Genomic DNA, 21841 nt, shown 5'->3' with positions numbered 1-21841 from the left:
TTTACAGAATAAAAGAACATGTCGCACACATAATGGGAAATGTGTCTGCATGTCCAAAGTCTTCAAAAGATGATCAAGCTAAGTGTAGAAATGCAATTAATGAGGGAAAGATGAAGAAGAGAAACAAGAAAATTGAAGAGGAATCTTTAAGATCGAATGTGAATATTCGAAAAGACATTGATGTGGATGAATTTCAAGAGTCTTTTGGGACTATGAAACCATCACGTACCCTTGGCCTTATGGATGAGTTTTCAAGTGCCATTAACCCAGAGACTTCTTTGAACTTAGCAAAGAGCAAGCGGGAACAAAACATCAATGATGCTCTTTTCAAAGAAAGAACAAGTCTAGTTAAAGAATATGTCTATAGATGGGCGTATGAAGCTGGTGTTTCTTTTAATGCTATTGATAGAGATAGCTTTAATGTGATGATAGAGGTGGTTGGTTAATTTGGGCCAGGGTTTAAACCTCCTACTAGATATGAAATGAGCGAGCCATATTTGAAGAAAGAGGTTGATAGGATCAAAGGCTTACTGAAGACAAATGAAAAAGAATGGAAATTGAATGGGTGCTCAATTATGATAGATGCTTGGAGTGACAGAAAAAGGAGGTCAATTATGAACTTGTGTGTCAATTCTAGATTAGACACCATTTTTCTTTCCTCTAAAGAATCTTCAGATGAAATCCATACAAGTCAACTAATTTATGAGTATGTAGAGCAATGCATTCAACAAGTTGGTCCAGAAAATGTTGTTCAAATAGTAACTGATAATGCCTCAAATAACATGGGAGCTGCAAAGTTGTTGAAGGAGAAGAGGCCAACAATTTTTTGGACCTCATGTGCTACTCATTCTATAAATCTTATGCTTGAAAGCATTGCAAGTATACCAAGGTTCAAGAAAGTCATTGATATGCCAAGGCATTAACTATATTTATTTATGCTCACCATAAGACATTGACATTGATGAGATCATATACAAAGAAGAGAGATATTGTGAGATCAGGGGTGACTAGATTTGCTTCAGCATTTCTAACTTTGCAAAGTTTATCTGAGAAAAAAAGTCAATTAAGGGCAATGTTTACTAGCACTGATTAGGAAGAATGCAAATTTTCCAAGAGTGTTAAAGGGAAAACATCTTACACAACAGTGTTTAGTATTGGATTTTGGACTCGTGTGTCATTGTGCTTGAAGGTTTTTGCACCTTTGGTGAAGGTGCTTCGAATTGTTGATGCCGATAAGAAACCATCTATGGATTTTGTGTATGGTGAGCTTCTGCAAGCTAAGAAAGATATTAAGAATGCTTTAAGTAATATTCCAAAAAACTATCAGCATATTATTGATATTATTGATGCAAAGATGAAAGATATGCCACATAGTCCACTACATCTGATGGCTTATTTGTTGAATCCTTTTTATCATTATAAGGATCCGCTTCTTTATTTGGATCAAACTGTCACAATTGAGGTCATTGATTGTATGGATGTTATCTTTTTTGGGGATATTGATATGCAAAATATCATTTTGAGTGAGGAGTTACCCATGTAAAAGAAAAAGGAGTCTATCTTTGGGAAACCCGTTGCAGTAAAAGCATGCTCATTGAATGATGACAAGTTTGATCCAGGTAATTAAATAAATATTCATAATATTATTATTGTTTGAGGTTATTAATATTATTCATGTTATTGACCTAACAAAGCAGAACTGTCTGCCGGCTACCACGCTGAGTCACCAGACCAGTGGAGTCTAACAGCAGAACTGCCACACACCTGCCTGATATACCACTAACCCATGAGTGGTGGTGTGTGCAGATCTATGTAACTGGCGATGTGCTCAACAATAATGGAGTCAACTATCGCACAACATGCAATCATGCGAGATGGTGCATGAGATTAAGCATAAAGAAAATATCCTGAACCGCATAACAATATCCAAATATATACAAAATGTGTACCATAGGACAATGAACCAAATCAAAGGTACACAGATCAGATAAGATATAACAACCTAAATTCTGAACATAATAAACACATGGTTGTGTCACTGCCCCTATAAGCATGTATAATCAGGTAGGTACTAACATGAAGTGCATAATAAGTAAACAAAATAAGCATGTAACAGGTATCGAGTAGTGACCAACCGAAGCAAAGACGAACATAATCATTACTAAAGGTTATAACCTACTAAACATATCAACATGACATTATCAAAGATAAGTCAAGGTACCCGCCTCAAATAGCAGGTCCAATCCAGTCAAATCCAACATCGAGATGCTCATCTCGAATCAGAGTCCTGTAATACATGATATACAGATTTAGCTAATAACATATAAATTAATTAGCTAAATCAAATCCTCAAACCTATTTAGGATAATCATAATCGAACACGACTATTGATTATCCTCCTATTTATCAACCTACTACAACATGCATACTCATCTAAAATAATCAAATCCAACCATGATCTACATCTAAGATCAAAACCTATATTTAACTAATCAATCACACTAATCATGTGTCAACTAGTAATCCAATTTATCTCTAATTCCATACCTCAATTCACAGCCAAAAAGATCGCTGCCGGAAGGATGTTTGCTGCTGGAATTAGAACAAGCAACTTCACAGTCGTGTTTGTTGATCCACAATACACAAAAGCCTGCTGAAATCCATCCTTCAGTTCACGGCCCCCTGATGATACTGGAACAAGGTGAGTCAGACCAAGAACACCACAACAACGATCAAGTACCCGACTCACCAATTAGGGCATCACCCTTACCTCTGTGCTCTGAGCCCAAAATCAACGCCGGTGATCTAGGGCTGAGGTCCGTCGATGGCGCGACAGTAAAGAACTAGGGCAAAGGAACTTGGTCGGCTGCCAGCGCTCGGAAGAGGAGAAGAATAGGCGACGCTAGGTCTCCTGTGGTGGGCGGTGGTGGGTTGGACCTGGTGGTCGACACAGAGAAGGCGAATAACCTAAGGAGGAGGAAATCGGTGATCTGCGTCGGGTGTGCGGCTCGTCAGGTAGAGAAGGCGCGGGCGCGACAGTGCGATCGAGAATTAGGGCACGGTGAGGAGCGGCGCGATAGGGAAGAAAAAGAGGAATGGAGAAGAAGTGTTGGGCTCGAGTTTTTTGTACGCTGGTGGGGAAGAAATCGTCGAACGACGCTGGTTAGGGCACGAGTTCGGCGGCATCGGGCGCGTGGGTTCAGCGGGGGAGAAAGGAAATAAGAATAAAAGAAAAAGAGAATAAAAAGGAAAAGAAAAATAACTTTTCCTCGCTTAAATGGATAGCCTAAATAGACTTTTCCGGGCTCCGTTTTTATCCCTGTAACCTGAGCCATATGATCTCCAAAAAATTTCATAAAAATTTCTAAAAATTTCAGAAAATTCCCTTATCATTATTCGCCATTTTTTGGTATTTTACAATGTATCCCCCTACCTAACTAAAGACATCGATCATCCCCAATGTTGTTACCTCAAAAAACAACTTTCTATGATTATATTTTTATGTGATATCTCATGCTTTCATACCTATAGGTCTTCAACCTCATCAATTCTCTTCACCATAGAGTTTATCTAACCAAGCCTCTTGTCTATCAAATAGACCATTATCCCCAAGCTTGTTCCATGCCATCAAATCCTCCTTGCATCTTAGTCCATCTTACATGCAACACTAGATTGTACATTAGATTAGACCTCTAGTCCATCAGATGCATAAAGCTCCACTAGATTTCTCCCATTAGATCCTTCTCACCTTCTATAACAACCTTGTACCAAGTGTCAAGCCTCCAAACCTTTGATCATATAATCGCATCCACAACAGATCAATGCTCCTAGCACTAATGTGCTGTTGAAGCTCCTTCAAATGTGCAGCACTTGGTTTTAGGCCTCTAAGCCATTGAGCCAAAATTGACCCTACCTCATCAAGTCTAATAGCTCTGAGCTCGATGTGCACTACATAAATTCATTGCACCTAAACTCATTTCCCCAATAATATAGAGCCTTTATATTTAGTGTAGGAATTTAATTATTTCCTGTATTCTCATTATATCTCACACATCTTTTTCTTCACTTTGCACTTGTGTTCTCAATCTCCACTTTATTTTAACCACTCGGTTCATAGTCTTGAGAAGATTACCTTATGTTGGTCATGTTGTTAGTTTGTTCATGCTTAGAAATGCTTGGCAACTGATTGGAGATGAGTTGTAATGTTGCGTCATTTTTCTATCCATGTATTATTAATTCATGTCATTGTTGTTATTGTCATATGCATTTTTTTTTATTCAAGGATGTTTATTTTAATATTACGCGACATTAATTTTACGCTGTGTCAACAAGGGGTTTTAGATTTGGCATGTACTTTCTCAGCATCGTTACATGAAACACATGGTGCACGCCTACAAGATTCAGTGGTAAGGCCACCCTGTATGCCAATGTTCCCATCCTGTCTATGATCTCAAAAGGTCCAATGAATCTGGGACTAAGTTTACCCTTCATCCCAAACCGCATAACACCCTTCATGGGTGCTATATTTACGAAGACATGGTCACCAACCGTAAACTCGAGATCCCTTCTTCTCTTGTCAGCATAACTTTTCTGTCGGCTCTGTGTCATCTTCATCTTGTCTCAAATTTTTACTACTAAATCTGCCATGTGTTGAACAATTTCAAGTCCAATCTTAGTCCTTTCTCCGACTTCATCCCAATGAATAGGTGATATGCATTTCCTTCTATAGAGTGCCTTATAAGGAGCTATTCCTATAGTTGACTAATAACTATTATTATAAGTAAACTCCACCAGAGGTAGCTTCTGTTCCCAACTCCCCGGAAAGTCAATCACACAAGCTCGTAGCAAGTCCTCTAAAATCTGTATCACTCGTTCTAACTGTCCATTTGTCTGAGGATGAAAAGCTATATTAAACGATAACTTGATTCCGATAGCAACATGTAGACTCTTCCAGAAGGATGAAGTAAACCTCAGATCTCTGTCGGACACTATAGAAACTGGGATTCAGTGCAGTTTGACTATCTCTCGAATGTACAACTCTGCGTACTGCGTCATAGTGAAAGTCGTCCTTCCTAGTAGAAAGTGTGCTGATTTGGTGAGACGATCGACAATTACCCAAATGGCATTGGAGGCCCTTGCTGTCCTCAGTAAACCCACAACAAAGTCCATTGAAATGTTCTCCCACTTCCACTCGGGAATAGGGAGCGGCCTAAGAATCCCTATGGGTCTATGGTGTTCCACCTTCACCTGTTGACAAGTGAAACATTCTGATACAAAACATGCGGTATCTCGTTTCATACCTGGCCACCTATACAGTAGTTGTAAGTCCCTATACATATTTATACTCCCTGAGTGTATAGAATAAGGTGAGTTATGTGCCTTGGTCAATACTTCAACTCTCAGCGAATCAACATTAGGAACCCAAAGTCAGCCTCTGTATCTGACGATACCATCCTCAACCAAGTACAACTTCCGTCCCTTAAGCTCATCCCTCTGTCTCCATTTTCGTAACTACTCATCTATCGACTGTCCATCACAGATGCGGTCCCTCAAGGTAGATTGTACTATCAGAGTGGATAAGTTAGGAGTCTCGCCCTTAGCATACACCTCAAGATCAAACCACCGAATCTCAATTCGAAGAGGTCCATGTACCAATAGTTGGGCCATGACTGCTATCTTCCTGTTCAAAGCATCTGTAACTACATTAGCTTTCCCGGAGTGGTAGTTAATATCACAATCATAGTTCTTCACCAGCTCCAACCATCGTCTTTGCCTCATGTTCATCTCTTTCTGGGTGAAGAGCTACTTAAGGCTCTTGTGATCAGTATAGATTTTGTACTTTTCACCATTTAGGTAGTGTCTCCAAATCTTTAGGGAAAAAACAACTACTGCTAGTTCGTGGTCATGAGTCGGATAATTCTTTTCATGTACCTTCAATTGCCTAGATACATATGCAATAACTCGACCATGCTGCATCAATACTGTGCCCAAATCGAGAAATAGAAGCATCAGTGTACACCACATACTCCCCTGCCCTGATGGCATAACTAGAAATGGTGTTTTAGTAAGTGTCTGCTTCAACCGCTCAAAGCTGTTCTGACAATTAGATCCCTATATAAATCTAGCATTCTTCTTTGTCAGAGCTGTCAAGGGAACTGCAATGGAGGAGAACCCCTTGATGAATTTGTGATAATAGCCAGCTAAGCCTAATAAACTGTGTATCTCAGTTGCATTTCTAAGCTCTGACCATTCCCTAACGACCTTGACCTTAGTTGGATCAGCCTCAACTCCTTCCTTCGAAACGATGTGGCCTAAGAATTCCACCTTCTCCAACCAGAATTGCAGTTGCTGAATTTTGCAAACAACTTCCGATCTTGTAGTATCTTTAACGTCGTCCTCAGGAGCTGCCTCTTCGAGTAGATCAAGATGTCATCTATGAATACAATAATGAATCGACCCAGATACAGCTGAAATACGCAATTTATAAGGTCCATGAAGATTGCTGGGGCATTTGTCACTCCGAATGGCATTACCAAAAACTCATAATGCTCATAACAAGTCCTGAAAGTTGTCTTATGCACATCTGCCTCTCTCACCCTTAACTGATGATATCCTGACCGAAGATCAATCTTCGAGAATGTTGAAGCTCCTTACAACTGATCAAATAAGTATTCGATCCTTAGAAATAGGTATTTATTTTTCACTATCACTTTGTTTAGTTCTCGATATTCGATACAGAGTCTCATGCTTCCATCTTTCTTTTTCACAAAAAGCACCGGTGCACCCCAGGGGGAGAAACTGTTGGTTGCTACTCGGAAAACCTATAGGTTCCACTGTACAAAAATTTTGTACAAAGGTCTGAACCTTTTCCTAGCTACCATGTGTTCTTTTAAATTAAATTTTGGATCGCCTGCGGAACTTAACACGTTTGATCCAAAACTTAATCTATTTGTTCTTTTAGGTTTTGACTTGGATCTCCTGCGGAACTTTACACGTTCGACCCAAGTCTCCTTAAGTTATTAATTCCATTAAATGTTAATTTCCATAATTGGTTCCCAGTACTGACGTGGCGAGGCACATGACCTTCTTGGATATGGGAGCAACCACCACCGACTAGACAAAACCTTTTATAGAAAACTAATATTTAATTTCCTAAAATAACTTTAGGTTAACCAAAGAGAACAATCAAATCATAAGGAAAAGAAAAAACAAAAGAACACAACATCGAAAAAACATATTCGAAATTCTAGAACGTAAGCCTATTGTATTTGGTATTATTTCCATAAATAACTAGCATGATGCGGAAATAAAAATTACTAGTTATACCTTGTAGAAAAAACCTCTTGATCTTCTACCGTATTCCTCTTCTAACCTCGGACGTTGTGTGGGCAACGATCTACCGAGATGAGAAACCACCAACCACCTTCTTCTCCTCCAAGCAAGGTTCGGCCACAAAGGAAAACTTCACCAAGGAGAAAAACCAAAATACTAACCAAGCTCCAAGAGATGCTAGCTTTCTCTCCTCCTTCTTCTTCTTCTCCAAGTAGTATCCGGCCACCACAAGAGCTCCAAGGGAGAGAGAGAGGTTCGGCCACCACAAGAGGAAGAGAGGGAGAGGATGGCCGGCCACACCAAGGAACAAAAGAGGAAGAGAAATAATAGATGTTGTGTCTCTTGAAGGCACCCTCACCCCTTCTTTTATATTCCTTGGCCTAGGCAAATTAGGAAATTTAATTACAATAAAATTTCCTTAATTTCCTTGACATGATTTAATTGAGAAAAATAAAATAAAATTTTCCCAATTAAAATCAAGTGGCCGGCCACATCAATGAAAATAAAATTGGACAAGTTTTAATCAACAATTAAAACTTCCTAATTTGTTTCCGGAAATTTTTTAAAAAATAAAATTTCTCTTCAAATATCTTCATGGTTGATAAAAAGGAAATTTCTATAATTTTAATTTTACAACATGTGAATAATTTTTAAAGAGAAAATAAAATATCTCACCAATCTACAAATAAGGAAAGAGATCTAATCTCTTTCTTTAATCTTTTGTAGATCTTTTACAAGAGAGATATTTTGATTTTAATTCTCTTTAATAAATTATATCTTCCACATAATAAAAATTAAAATTAAATTTCTTTTTTAATTTAATTTGGCCGGCCCTACTAGCTTGGGTTCAAGCTAGGGCCGGCCACCCTAGGCCGGCCCTAGCTTGTTCCCAAGCTAGCTTGGTCGGCCCCTATTGGGTGGGTATATAAGGTGGGTATAGGTGGGTATAGAACTCTATAAATAAGAGGCTACGATAGGGACCGAGAGGAGGAATTGGTTTGGTCTCCCGATAAAATTAAGCATCCCGTGTTCGCCCCGAACACACAACTTAATTTTATCAATAATAATTCATTCCACTAGAGAACTATTATTGAACTACCGCACCAATCCCAAATTACATTTTGGGCTCCTTCTTATTATGAGTGTGTTAGTCTCCCTGTGTTTAAGATATCGAATGTCCACTAATTAAGTGAGTTACTGACAACTCATTTAATTAATATCTTAGTCCAAGAGTAGTACCACTCAACCTTATCGTCATGTCGGACTAAGTCCACCTGCAGGGTTTAACATGATAATCCTTATGAGCTCCTCTTGGGGACATTCTCAACCTAGTATCTCTAGGACACAGTTTTCTTCTATAATCAACAACACACACTATAAGTGATACCATTTCCCAACTTATCGGGCTTATTGATTCATCGAACTAAATCTCACCCATTGATAAATTAAAGAAATAAATATCAAATATATGTGCTTGTTATTATATTAGGATTAAGAGCACACACTTCCATAATAACCGAGGTCTTTGTTTCTTTATAAAATCAGTATAAAAGAAACGACCTCAAATGGTCCTACTCAATACACTCTAAGTGTACTAGTGTAATTATACAGTCAAGATAAACTGATACCTAATTACACTACGACCTTCTAATGGTTTATTCCTTTCCATTTTGGTCGTGAGCTACTGTTTATAATTTATAAGGTACTGATAACATTATCTTCTGCATATGACACCACATGCTATGTTATCTACAATATAAATTAATTGAACAACTACAAACAAATGTAGATAATTTGACCAAATGTGATTCTTTATTCAAGACAAATGTTTACAAAAGCTTAGGCTTTCAGTATACACTCCAACAGAAACTAGGGCGGACAAATCCCTTATCTAGCAGCTCCTGGAGCTGGTCCTTTAATTCTTTCATTTCTGTTGGTGTTAGGCGATATGGGGCCTTAGAGATCTGCGCTACCCCAGGTATCAACTCAATGGAGAAGTCCACCTCTCTCTCGGGGGAAATGCTGAAAATATCGTCCGGAAATACATCGGAAAGTCTTTGACCACCTCTACTTCTTCAATAGACTAGCTAGTCTTATCAGGAACGACAATGCCGCTGGCTAGAAATGTAAAATACCGGAAAATGGTAGATAATAATAAGGGAATTTCCGAAATTTTTGAAAATTTTCTGGAAATTTTTCAGAGCTCGTATGAACGAGTTAACGGGGATAAAAAGGGGCCCGGGAAAGCCTGTTTAGGCTACCACATTTAAGTGAGGAAATGTTGATTTTTTCCTTTTTATTTTTCTTTTCTTTTTCTTTATTTCTTTTCCCTATTTCCTCTACCGTGCGCGCCTTCTTCCTTCCCCGTCGTGACCATGCCCTAACTGCTCGGCGGTTCTCCTCCTCTTCATTTCTTCTGCCTGACGCCACTGCTATTCCGCCGCAGAGCCCGATTCCTTTCTCCTCTCCCTCCCGTGCTGCCTTCTCTCGATTCCCCATCGTCGCCGACACCTAACCCGATCGCTAGCCTTCATCTTCTCTCTCACACCTCCGTGAGCTTCTCCATCACATCTACTGTCGCCGGTGTTGCCACGGCTTCGCTATCTCGTCTCGTGTTGGGGGCGACTGTGCCCTAGATTTCCGATCACCCCTATTTGCTGTGCTCGTGCTCATTTTAGAGAGCCATCCGCCTAACCTCTGCACCGGTCGCCACAGCCACAGCGGCCAAGCGCGGGTGGCTGTACCCGGTGCCACCATCGCGCCACCATTCTTCTGTTTCGGCCATCGTCGAGCTCTAGCACTGTGCCCTAGCGCCAACCATAGCTGTTTGCCTCATATCTTTCGCACCTCATCACCGAACCTTGTATTAAGGGGTCCAGCACCTCCTCTTCGTCGGATCTTGGACCAGGGAGGTATACTATCTTCTACTCTTCACTGGATTTTGGATTTCTCTTCCTCGCTGTGCTCCAACAGACCCGTGCCACTTACCTTTGTATCGGTAGTGAGCTTGACCCCGTTTCCTGCCTCGATTTGGTTCTCTGGTTGTCATGAAATAGCCCCATCAGGTCATTGAGGAGGTATAAGCATATGATTATTACTCTTTTGTTGGTTTAGTTTTCCTTTCTAGATTATCCTCTTTAGTCTCATGTTGGATTGTTCTGTTTAAGGGTGCTTGGATTGAAAATTCACTAGCATGAGAAATGTGAAGGTTTTAGATTTGAATTGGAGACTTTGATTCAAGGTAAGCTATGTATAGTGTTTTGGTTGATCTCTTGTTAGTGTTAGGTTGATATGGATTGGTAACATATTCTATTTGAGATGTTAATATGTGATAACATGACTAATGAGTAATTAGTTATCTTAGGTTGGAATTTCATATGTGATTGAGGTGCGGATTGTGGATGATTTACATTGAGGGCAGTAGCTTTATGGTTACTCCGACTAGAATTTTCTGACAACCACTTCTCTGACTGCGAGGTGATAAAAGGATACTCACTATTGGGACCCTGATTACGGGACAATTGTTCTGATGTGAGGATTTGTTTAGCACAGACTACAGTTAAAGGCGGGTACCTCTTGACTTATCTTTTATGATATTGTCATTTGGATATGCATAGTATTTTATAGCTACAAGCAATGATCATGTTTGCCTTTGGTATGTCACAGTTTGATACCCATAGCATGTTCTGTTTTGTCGCTTGTTATGTATCAATGTTTATACCTTGTGATTATTACCATGAGTACCTTAGTTCCTAGAGTAAGTGACATACCATGCTTTACTGAGTTTAGGACTAGATTCTGGATTTTTTATTATCTGACATGTGTATCTATATTTTTATATCATACATGATCTGTGTACCTAGACCTTTTGCTTTGATCCATGTACATTGTTGGTACATATTTTATGAAGGTGGATATGTTCAGGACCTACGTTGTTATACCATAGAGGACCTGTATACCCTAGATCTGTGGATTTGACTTACTTGTACTAGGATATACATTTTTATATATATATGTGGATTTGGTTCAGGATATTGTCATGCTTAGTTTCATGCACCATTTGCATGATTGCATGCTGCGTGATAGGCTGCTCCATTATTGTAGAGCATATCGCCAGTTTCATCACTGTTCGGTGCTCCGTTGGTCCGCTCATGGGTAGCGTGATGCAGCGTGGTAGCATGTCAGTTTTGCCCTGTTCGGTGCTCCGTTGGTCCGCTCATGGGTAGTGTGATGCAGCGTGGTAGCACGTCAGGGATCCCTCCCCATTATGGTGTACCGGGAGATGAGAGCATTGCGCTCCCCCATTTATGATTGGGGTAGGAGTTTGTGTGTACTCCGACAGCATCCCGTCCATTTGGTCACTCATCAGGAGCAGTGACGTCAGAGTGCACTGTTGTCACAGCCCTACCCACTCAGTCTCACCATTGTGTGTGAGATGACTGACTGGCGTCAGGGGTGACCATGTCATTGACATCAAATGCATTTATTGCATTTATTTGCTTGTGTTTGCTGCACTTATATGCTGCATTTTGGTGGATGCATTTGTTTGACATGCATACAGGAGGCATATTATGTATCTGGTTTGACGATCCTTTTGTTCTGAATAGGAGTTTCTGGTGAGTACAACTTCCTCAGTTACCTTTCAGTTTTGCATATTTCCTATATATGATTAGGGAGTTGTATTCCATGTTTATTGTTGTTAGATATTTCTTACTAGGCATGTCTATTGGTATTCGCTGAGTTGCTGAACTCATCTCCGTGGACACTATCTTTTTCAGGTACCAGGTTGGTTATGATGTCGCTTGGAGTATCCTGTCTGCTGGTCCCCACGTCACCTCAGAAGATCTATCGGTTTCACTTATGTTTTGTTTATTTTGTGTGTCAGTGAGTTTAGTTTGTGCTCCGGTTTTGTTCTAGAGTGTTGAAGTTGTTATGTGATATTTTGTATTGGTTGTTGCTTGTGTAAGCCTAGCCGGCTAGCAGTTTTGTATTTGGTTTGTATTTGGGTTCTGTCATTTTCCGTTGTGTTTTGGTTTTGGTACAACTGAGTGGGCTGCTTTACATATAACTGCGTGGTTGTGTTTTTATTGTATCAGCCGAGTAAGTTGTATCATATAACTACGTGGTTGTGTGTATATTCCAGCCGCCTGTGGCTGATGTATATTGTGCATGTAGAAATGATTCAGATTGTCAGCCGTACAAGGGAGGTGCTGCCGAAATTTCTTCGGACAGGGACTTCCTCGGGGCGTGACAAGAAATCCCTGACCTCCCCTCGCAATAGTTCCCTCGCCCGAATACAAGAGGTCATGTGTCGCCTCTATCTGTTCCGGGCTGCCTCAAAGATGAATGGTTCCTCGCTGGGTGGTCAAATAGATACTAACCTCTGTCGAAAATCGATCGAAGCTCCATATAGGACTAACCAATCCATGCCCAAAACAATATCGAACTTTGTCATTGACAACAGAATAAGGCCTGCTTGTACAATATCTTCATGTAATTGAAGCTCCACATTTTTCACTAAACTGGAAGATAACATCACGTCTCCCGAGGGAACTGTAATCCTAAATTCCAATTCCATGCTCTCAGGTAAGATTCCCAACCGCTTCACGAAGGATGCGGAGATAAACGACTATGTAGCTCCAAAATCTATCAAGGCATAAGTGGCTATGCCCGCTATAATTATCCTACCTGCAATAACAATACCATCACGTTTCGTACAAAATATCCTAACCCACTGTAAACGCCCCGGCCCGGGCGGGCCCCACCCGGACCGAACCAGGAATGACACCAGAATTACCTATCGGTTTGATGACTAGCTCCACAGACCACCGGAGGTCCTTTCAGCGTGCTTTGTCCTCACTCGCACGCACCCTGGAAAACTCCCCAGGAGGTCACCCATCCTCAGATTTCTCCAAGCCAAGCACGCTTAACTTTGGAGTTCTTAAGTTTGGGCTTCCGAAAAGGAAGGTGCACCTTGATGATATGGATAGTACCATCTAACCTTTTAGGTCATATTTAACCATAATCTCAGAACCGGGGTATTACAATCACCCCCACTTAAAGACGCAACATCCTCGTTGTGTAACCACAAATCACACCACAAACAAATCCCAGAATCTCCCTCGCTAGGTGGTGCCCTGGGTGCTCCTACCACAGGCGCACTCACGGTCGCAAGGTCGCTCTGATACCATCTGTAAACGCCCCGGCCCGGACGGGCCCCACCCGGACCGAACCAGGAATGACACCAGAATTACCTATCGGTTTGATGACTAGCTCCACAGAACACCGGAGGTCCTTTCAGCGTGCTTTGTCCTCACTCGCACGCACCCTGGAAAACTTCCCAGGAGGTCACCCATCCTCAGATTTCTCCAAGCCAAGCACGCTTAACTTTGGAGTTCTTAAGTTTGGGCTTCCAAAAAGAAAGGTGCACCTTGATGATATGGATAGTACCATCTAACCTTTTAGGTCATATTTAACCATAATCTCAGAACCGGGGTATTACACCCACTACATCACATTTCGAAAAATCCCCCTTCAAATTATAAGCCTAATTTGGCACATACAAATCAATATAATTTGATAATATTTGCATTTGAACTGAGCATTTCAAATAGTATGACAATATACGGTGCTGAAGTCAGTTGAAATACCTGTGATAAGCTTAATGTATGGCTCTGCCTACTCGGTATAATCACGAAAACTCGACCAGTCACGGGCTACATAAGCTTCGAGCAATCAGTAGCTTTGTGACCGTCTTCCCCACATTTGAAGCACTTACTTGATCCCCACAGGCACTTGCCAAAGTGATGACGATTGCATTCCTTGCACAAGGGTTTGTCACTTTCTCTCAGAGCACCTGCCTTTGGGGGTTGTTTTTGCTGTCCCTGGGGCTTTTGTGGTCTTGCAAATGGCTTCTTATTCTGTTGATGCTGTTGTGGGTAGTGTCTCTTCCTTTTCATCTCATCATCGATATCCTTCAGGGCCTGCTTAGACTAGAAGGCACTAGTAATAGCAGCAAAGTACTCTGTCAAGTCCACAATCAAAACATTGCGATGAATAGTAGGTTGCAAACCATCCAAGAAGTGTCTCAGTTTTTCCTCTACATCATTGGCAATTAAAGGCACAAAGTGACATCCCCAATCAAACTTCTGGACATACTCTGCAACTGATAAGTATCCCTGTCGGAGGCTCATGAACTCTCTCTTCACTCATGCCCACGCATCTGTCGTGAAGTACTTCTCGTAGAATATCTTCTTGAACTCCTCCCAAGTCAAGGTATTCAGGTTGACGCACTTCTCTGCCCCTTCCCACCACAAGGAGGCACCCTCCTTCAGTAAATAGGTAGTGCAATGTACTGTAAAATACCGAAAAATGGCGAATAATGATAAGAGAATTTTTTAGAATTTTTAGAAATCTTCTAGGAATTTTTCGGAGCTCGTATGGACGAGTTTACGGGGATAAAAACTGGGTCTGGAAAAGCCTGTTTAGGCTATCCTGTTTTAACGAGAAAATGTTTATTTTCTTTAAATCCTTTTCCTTTTCTTTTTCTTTCTTTTATTTCCTCCGCCGAACTGTGCCCGCGTGCCCTCATCCGAACGGTTTCATTTTTCCTCCCAACTTCTTCTCGGATTCCTTCTGCCCGAGATCCCCTTCCCTCTCCGACGACTCCTTCGTTCCGATCACCGACGCCGAGCATCCTTCCTCTCCCTCTCAAGGTGTGGAGCTTCGCCCCATTCTCGCACGACCTCCTCTTCCCCGACGCCGCTGTCCATCGAGCTTTCGCCCTGATGTCGGCGACTCTCATCACGCCGGTGTTGTCCAGCCCATCGCCACCGGACCTTATTCTCCGTCGATCGCATAGGTTGATCAGTTTTCACTCAGATCCCTGACCCCTCTCCGATTGTCACTACGGCTCTCCCTCTAGCGGTGCCCTAGCGCCGTTACCTCCATGTCATCGTCGTCGCTAGAGGTCACGGGGTCATGTCAGGGATGTCGCTCCATTACCTGTGCCCTAGTTCCAAACCCCTGCCGGCTCCTCTTCCTCCGATCACCTTCAGCTGTCCTCTCGGATCGCTGCCCCTTGCGCCAGTGAGTTTGGCCGGAAGAGGGAGTATCGAGCACTCTACTGATCCTACTATCCTAGCATTGTCTGCGATTCTCTAATCTCTTCTCTAGCTGACGGAGAGGAGCACAAATTCACCCTAGCAACGATTTTGGAGGTAAGTACCATACGTAGCTATGGATTTTGGACTTGATCTTGCTGGAGTGGTTTTGATTTAGAGTTATGTGTCCCAAGGTAGAAGATTAGCAAGATTACAGCCACCACGATACCGTTCGCTGGAGTTTTCCTTCGCCCGATCGTTCATCACCTCCGACTAGTGGAGAGAAAGAGGTAAGGTGCTCTGGTTGTTCTGGAAATTTGGTTGTTGTTTGGATGTTGATTTCTTGATGTAAAATACCGGAAAAATGTCGGATAACGATAGGGGAATTTTCCATAAATTTTAGGAATTTTCTGGGAATTTTTCGGAGCACGTACGCCGGGTTTTGAGGGGACGAATTTATGGGTACGAATAAAGCCTGTTTAGGATACCCGTTTAAGTGAGGAAAAGTTTTATTATAAATACATTTTCCTTGTTTTTCTTATTTCCCCTAAACGCTTTTTCCGTTCCCCAAACCCGCGCCCCCTTTTTCCTCACCGATCCGTGCCCTACGAGCACCGCCGCCGGTCAACCGACGCCACCAACGCTTGTGACGGTTCCTCTCCTCCCCTCCGGTACGAAAAGGAGTGGCCAAAGGAAGCCCTAGCGATTTTCCCCACTGCCACTTCCCCTCTTCCTCTCTTTTGCCGACGTCGACTTCACAACCGACACCAACTCCGATCGCCTCCTTCTCTCTCTCTTTGCGGACACCAGGGCCCGCCCGAAAACGAGCGTTCAAGCCCTTTTTGGCTGTGCCCTAGTCTGAAGCCGCCGTCGTCATACCGGTTGCCGCTATCTGTGAGCCTAGCCCCGGATGACACGGTTATCCCTCCTCTTTTTCTTACTGCCGTCGCCCAAGAAACATTCCGCGTCGCCTGAGAACAGCAACGTGAAGTAATTCACGTTGGGTTTCTGTCCGGGAAGAAAGTTGCTGATTGGAATGTGAAGCCACTCAAGAAGCTGATTCAATATTTATGATCATGTTGTTGACCAAGCATCAATACATTGGAGAGCAGTTGTTGGTCCACCAAGTTGAACGTTATTGATTGGGTGGTTCTTCTAAGCAACCAAGCTGTGGTTCTATTCTGGCCAAAAGAGGGATGTGCTGCTCCTACTTCTTCGATTGTGGATCAACATGTAGTGTTTTGGTGTTGAGGTAAGAAGTGGAAGAAATTTATCATTTTTGTTGCATGCACAGGATTTGTATAAGGGAAAGGGTTAAAGTTTAATAGAGCTAATCCTAATTAATTTGTGAGTTATATTTAAATAAGGATTAGAGGTATATTCATTAGTTGACTTCTCTAGTTGGACAAATTTAAAGATATCAACTATGAAGAAAGGATAAGATAATTAAAGGGAGTTAAAAATATAGCTTCCTAATCGGATTAAGATTTAGTTTAGCTATTTTTGTTTATAATGGAAATTAGCTAAATTGTACGATTTATTACAGGACATTGATTCGGGACAAGCACTTCGACATTTCGATTTATTAGCTCGATCTACATCGGAGGCGGGTACCTCTTCACTTATCTTTTATGATATTGTCATTGGATATGCATAGTATTTTATAACTACAAGCAATGAATATGTTCGTCTTTGGTATGTCACTGTTTGATATCCATAGCATGTTAGGTTTGTCGCTTGTTATGTATTCGTGCTTATATCTCATGAATTGTTACCATGAGTATCTTATTGCCATGAGTACTCTATTACCATGAGTATCTTAGTTTCTAGAGTGACATACCATGCTCTACTGAGGTTAGGACTAGGTTATGGATTTTTGTTTCTGGCATGTGTATCTAAATTATTTGATACTTAGATTTTTGTGCCATATCAGATTTGTGTACCTCTATTTGTATATCATATATGATTCGGGTGTTTAAACCCTGATTCTTTGATCTGTGTATATTGTTGGTACATATGCTATGGAAGAGGGATATAATTAGGGTCTAGGTTGTTATACCTTAGAGGACTTGTATACCCTAGATCCGTGGATTTGACCTACTGATACTGTGGTACCCATATTATATATATATGGATTTTTCTATGCTGATCAGGATATTCCATACTTATTATGTTCAGGACATAGGTTTTTGATATTCTATCTGACCTGTGTACTATAGATTTTGGTATGTGACCATCGCTTTTACAGTACCCATTTTGTATATATGGATATGGTTATGTTGATCAGTTTTTGTTATGCATAGTGACATGCATCATGATTGCATGCTGTGCGATTGTCGGCTCCACTATGGTTGAGCCCATTGCCAGTTACATGTACTGCACACACCCCCACTCATGGTTTAGTGGTATATCAGGCAAGTGTGTGGCGGTTCTGCTGTTTGGCTCCGTTGGTCACATGACCTAGCGAGGTAGCCTCGCCCGCTCTGTTTCGCTCACCGGCATTTAGTGTAGCGATGTAACGTGAGACGGTGGACTCTGTTTGGTTCGCTGGTCGGTGACTCGGTAGTATGGCAGATATTTCCTCCCGTCATCGTCGAGATGAGAGCATTGAGCTCCCATTTATGATTTGGGGTCACGGGACAGGAGTACTCCGACAGCATCCGTCCACTCGGTCACTCATCGTGAGTAGTGACGACAGAGTGCACTGTTGTCACACTACCCACCCTGGTCTCACCATTGTGTGAGATGGAGTAGCGTCAGGGGTGACCAGGACGCATCATTAGCATCATATGCATTGATGCATTTATATTTTTATGATTGTGTTTGCTGCATTTGGTTGCTGTATTTTGGTTGGATACATACTTTTGACCTGCATACAGGATTATTGACACTTTCGGTTTGACGACCCTTTTGTCTGGATAGGAGTTCCTGGTGAGTACAGCTTCCTCAGTTACCTTTCAGTTTTGCGTATTCCCTATCTATGATTAGGAAGCTGTATTCCATGTTTGTTGCTGTTAGATATATCTTACTACTCATGTCCTTTGGTATTCGCTGAGTTGTTGAACTCACCCCCGTTGATACTATTTTTTTTCAGGTACCAGGTTGGTTTTGGTGTCGCTTGGAGCATCCTGTCTGCTGGTCCCCATGTCACATCAGAAGACTTATCGGTTCACGTATGTTTTGTTTGTTTTATGTATCAGTTTGTTTAGCTCTGTACTCTGGTTTTATTTTTGGAGTGTTGACGTTGTTATGTGGTATTTTGTATTTATGTTATTGGTTGTGTAAGTCTAGCCGGCTTTGGTACAGCCGAGTAGGCTGCTTTATTTTTAACTGCGTGGTTGTGTCAGCCAGAGGCTGAATTTGATATTAACTGCGTGGTGTTTGTTTTCTTTTATTGTTATTATTCCAGCCGCATGTGGCTGAGGTATATAGTGCTTGTAGAAAAGTTTCAGATTGTCCGCAGTACAGGGGAGATGCTGCCGAAATTTCTTCGGACAGAGACTCCTCTGGGGCATGACACTTGAGCTTCATTTTGATATAGACCGTGCATTGCAGGGCGTTTCTTGATTTCCAACAACTACCTCTGTTCCGACAGCAAGTTGTCTTTGCTATGGATTTGTTGGGCTGTGGATTAAGGTAAGAAGTAGGGAAATTGGTTTGTATTGTTGATGAATTAGGTATGTGTGGAATTGAAGATGATATGGATTATTAGATGGTTAGTATATCACTAGTTGATACATGCTTAGTGTGATTGAATAGTTAAATGTAGGTTTTGATCTTAGATGTAGATCATGGTTGGATTGATTATTGTGATGGATTATGCTTATTGCAAGTTCTAATTCGTATGGATTAGTTAAAGTCGATTGAGGAGTTTAAATGATCCAATTAGGGTTTATAATTGGATCTGGATTTATATTAGCTTTTCGAGGATTAGATTTACCTAATTTATTTATATGTAATTAGCTAAATCTGGATATACATTGGTCTTACAGGACTGATTCGAGACGAGCGTCTTGACGTTGGATTTGACTGGATTGGACCTGCTATTGGAGGCGGGTACCTCTTGACTTATCTTTTATGATATTGTCATTTGGATATGCATAGTATTTTATAGCAACAAGCAATGATCATGTTTGCCTTGTGTATGTCACGGTTGTTACCCATAGCATGTTCTATTTTTTTCGTTTGTTATGTATCCATGTTTATGCCTCGTGATTATTGCCATGGTTACCTTAATTCCTAGAGTAAGTGACATACCATGCTTTACTGAGTTTAGGACTAGACTCTGGATTTTTATTATCTGACATGTGTATCTATATTTTTATATCATACCTGATCTGTGTACCTAGACCTTTTGCTTTGATCCATGTACATTGTTGGTACATATTTTATGGAGGTGGATATGTTCAGGACCTAGGTTGTTATACCATAGAGGGTTTGTATACCCTAGATCTATGGATTTGACTTACTTGTAGTAGGGTACACATTTTTATATATATATATGTGGATTTGGTTTAGGATATTGTCATGCTTAATTTCATGCACCATTCGCATGATTGCATGCTGCGTGATAGGCTGCTCCATTATTGTAGATCATATCGCAAGTTTCATCACTGTTCGGTGCTCCGTTGGTCCGCTCATGGATAGCGTGACGCAGTATGGTAGCACGTCAGTTTTGCTCTGTTCGGTGCTCCGTTGGTCCGCTCATGGGTAGTGTGACGCAGTGTGGTAGCACGTCAGGGATCCCTCTCCGTCATGGTGTATCGGGAGATGAGAGTATTGCGCTCCCCCACTTATGATTTGGGGTAGGAGTATGTGTGTACTCCGATAGCATCCCGTCCACTCGGTCACTCATCAGGAGCAGTGACGTCAGAGTGCACGGTTGTCACAGCCCTACCCACTCAGTCTCACCATTGTGTGTGAGACGACCGACCGCAGTCGGGTGACCATGTCATTGGCACAATATGCATTTATTGCATTTATTTGCTTGTGTTCTCTGCACTTATACTGCGTATTTGGTGGATGCATTTGTTTGACGTGCATACAGGATTATTGTATCCGTCTGGTTTGACGACCCTTTTGTTCTGAATAGGAGTTCCTGGTGAGTACAGCTTTCTCAATTACCTTTCAGTTTTGCATATTTCCTATATATGATTAGGAAGCTGTATTCTATGTCTATTGCTGTTAGATATATCTTACTAGGCATGTCTATTGGTATTCGCTTAGTTGTTGAACTCACCCCCGTGGACATTATCTTTTTCAGGTACCAGATTATTTATGGTGTCACTTGGAGTATCCTGCCTGCTGGTCCCCAGGTCACCTCAGAAGATCTGTCTTCGCTGTTGTCCATTTGTACTTTGGTATTTGTGTATCTAGCTTGTGTTTCAGTTTTATTTCCGGAGTGGTGCTTTGTGGTGTGGTGTAAGCCTAGCCGGCTAGCATGTCATGTATTTTGGTTTTCTATCATTTTTCTGTTGTGTTTTGGATTTTTGTTCCAACCGAGTGGGATGATGATATAAACTGTGTGGTTGACTTTATGTTATATTTTTATTACTGTTATTGTTCCAGCCGTGTTGGCCGAGGTATATGCGGCCCTGAGGGATTTGTATAAATGTTTCAGATTGTCACCCGTACAGGGGAGGTGCTGCCGAAATTTCTTCAGACAGACAATTCCTCGGGGCGTGACAATTAAGTGGTATCAGAGCAGGTTTACGATACTTGCTATGTGTTCTGGATTTTTGAGATGTATCTGTTACCAATTTATTTGGTATTAGAGATCGGCTTACGAGTCTTATTTTCCCGTGTTTCGGATTTCGTGTTTTGGTCTTCTCGATGTGACTTTTCGAGTTTTGAGACCTGGCAGCAGCAGGACATCTCCAAGCTATAGGAGGTATGTTGATATATTGTTATCTTTCCGTTTTTGTTAGTATATGCACTGTTGACTATTATAGGTTATGACATGTATTAGCATTCTTGATTAGTACCTGTCTAGTTGATATAGCATATATTACATGTGTTGGGTCAACCAGTGATCAAGGTCGACCCTACTTTAGATCAAGGATTATAGCCTCTGGTGATTTTTCATATCATACCACCAATAGTTTTAGCTTCTGTTACTACTAGTTGGTTAGGAGATGGAGGCATATACCAGCCTCTGTTATTATTAGCTGTGTAGTGGATAGTATCTACATATTTATGTTGACCTAGCCAGTAGTATACCATGTTATCTTAGTTAATTTCATCAGAAAATATTGGTTTACTCTTGTTAGATCTATCAGTAGGAGTCTGATTTACACTTGTTGATTTGGGTAGTCGTATATTGATATACCTTAGTTGCTTGCGGAGGATTAAGGTATTCTTGATTAGTTAGTAGATGACTGATTTATTTTTTGTTGGTCCGATCAGTA

At 41.3% G+C, this 21841-nt stretch overlaps 2 long non-coding RNA genes across 3 annotated transcripts; one reads left to right on the top strand and one right to left on the bottom strand.

The window, feature by feature from the left end:
* Positions 1–2231: 2231 nt before the first annotated feature.
* LOC121973767 lies at positions 2232–3211 on the bottom strand. Its single transcript, XR_006109756.1, has 3 exons — positions 2771–3211; positions 2548–2691; positions 2232–2287 (listed from the first exon to the last, which is right to left on the bottom strand). It is a non-coding gene; the product is annotated as an uncharacterized LOC121973767 (long non-coding RNA).
* Positions 3212–14911: 11700 nt separating this feature from the next.
* Positions 14912–17316, top strand: LOC121971606. Of its 2 annotated transcripts, none has more exons than XR_006109178.1 (3): positions 14912–15551; positions 15629–15724; positions 16981–17316. It is a non-coding gene; the product is annotated as an uncharacterized LOC121971606 (long non-coding RNA). The 2 variants fall into 2 exon arrangements; XR_006109179.1 differs by having other exon boundaries at positions 15629–16686.
* Positions 17317–21841: the final 4525 nt, after the last annotated feature.

The sequence above is a fragment of the Zingiber officinale genome, chromosome 4A, assembly GCF_018446385.1.
Source record: "Zingiber officinale cultivar Zhangliang chromosome 4A, Zo_v1.1, whole genome shotgun sequence".
NCBI classification, from domain to species: Eukaryota; Viridiplantae; Streptophyta; class Magnoliopsida; order Zingiberales; family Zingiberaceae; genus Zingiber; species Zingiber officinale.
Note: the sequence above shows the minus strand (reverse complement) of the source record. Positions and strands in the feature narration are given on the sequence as shown.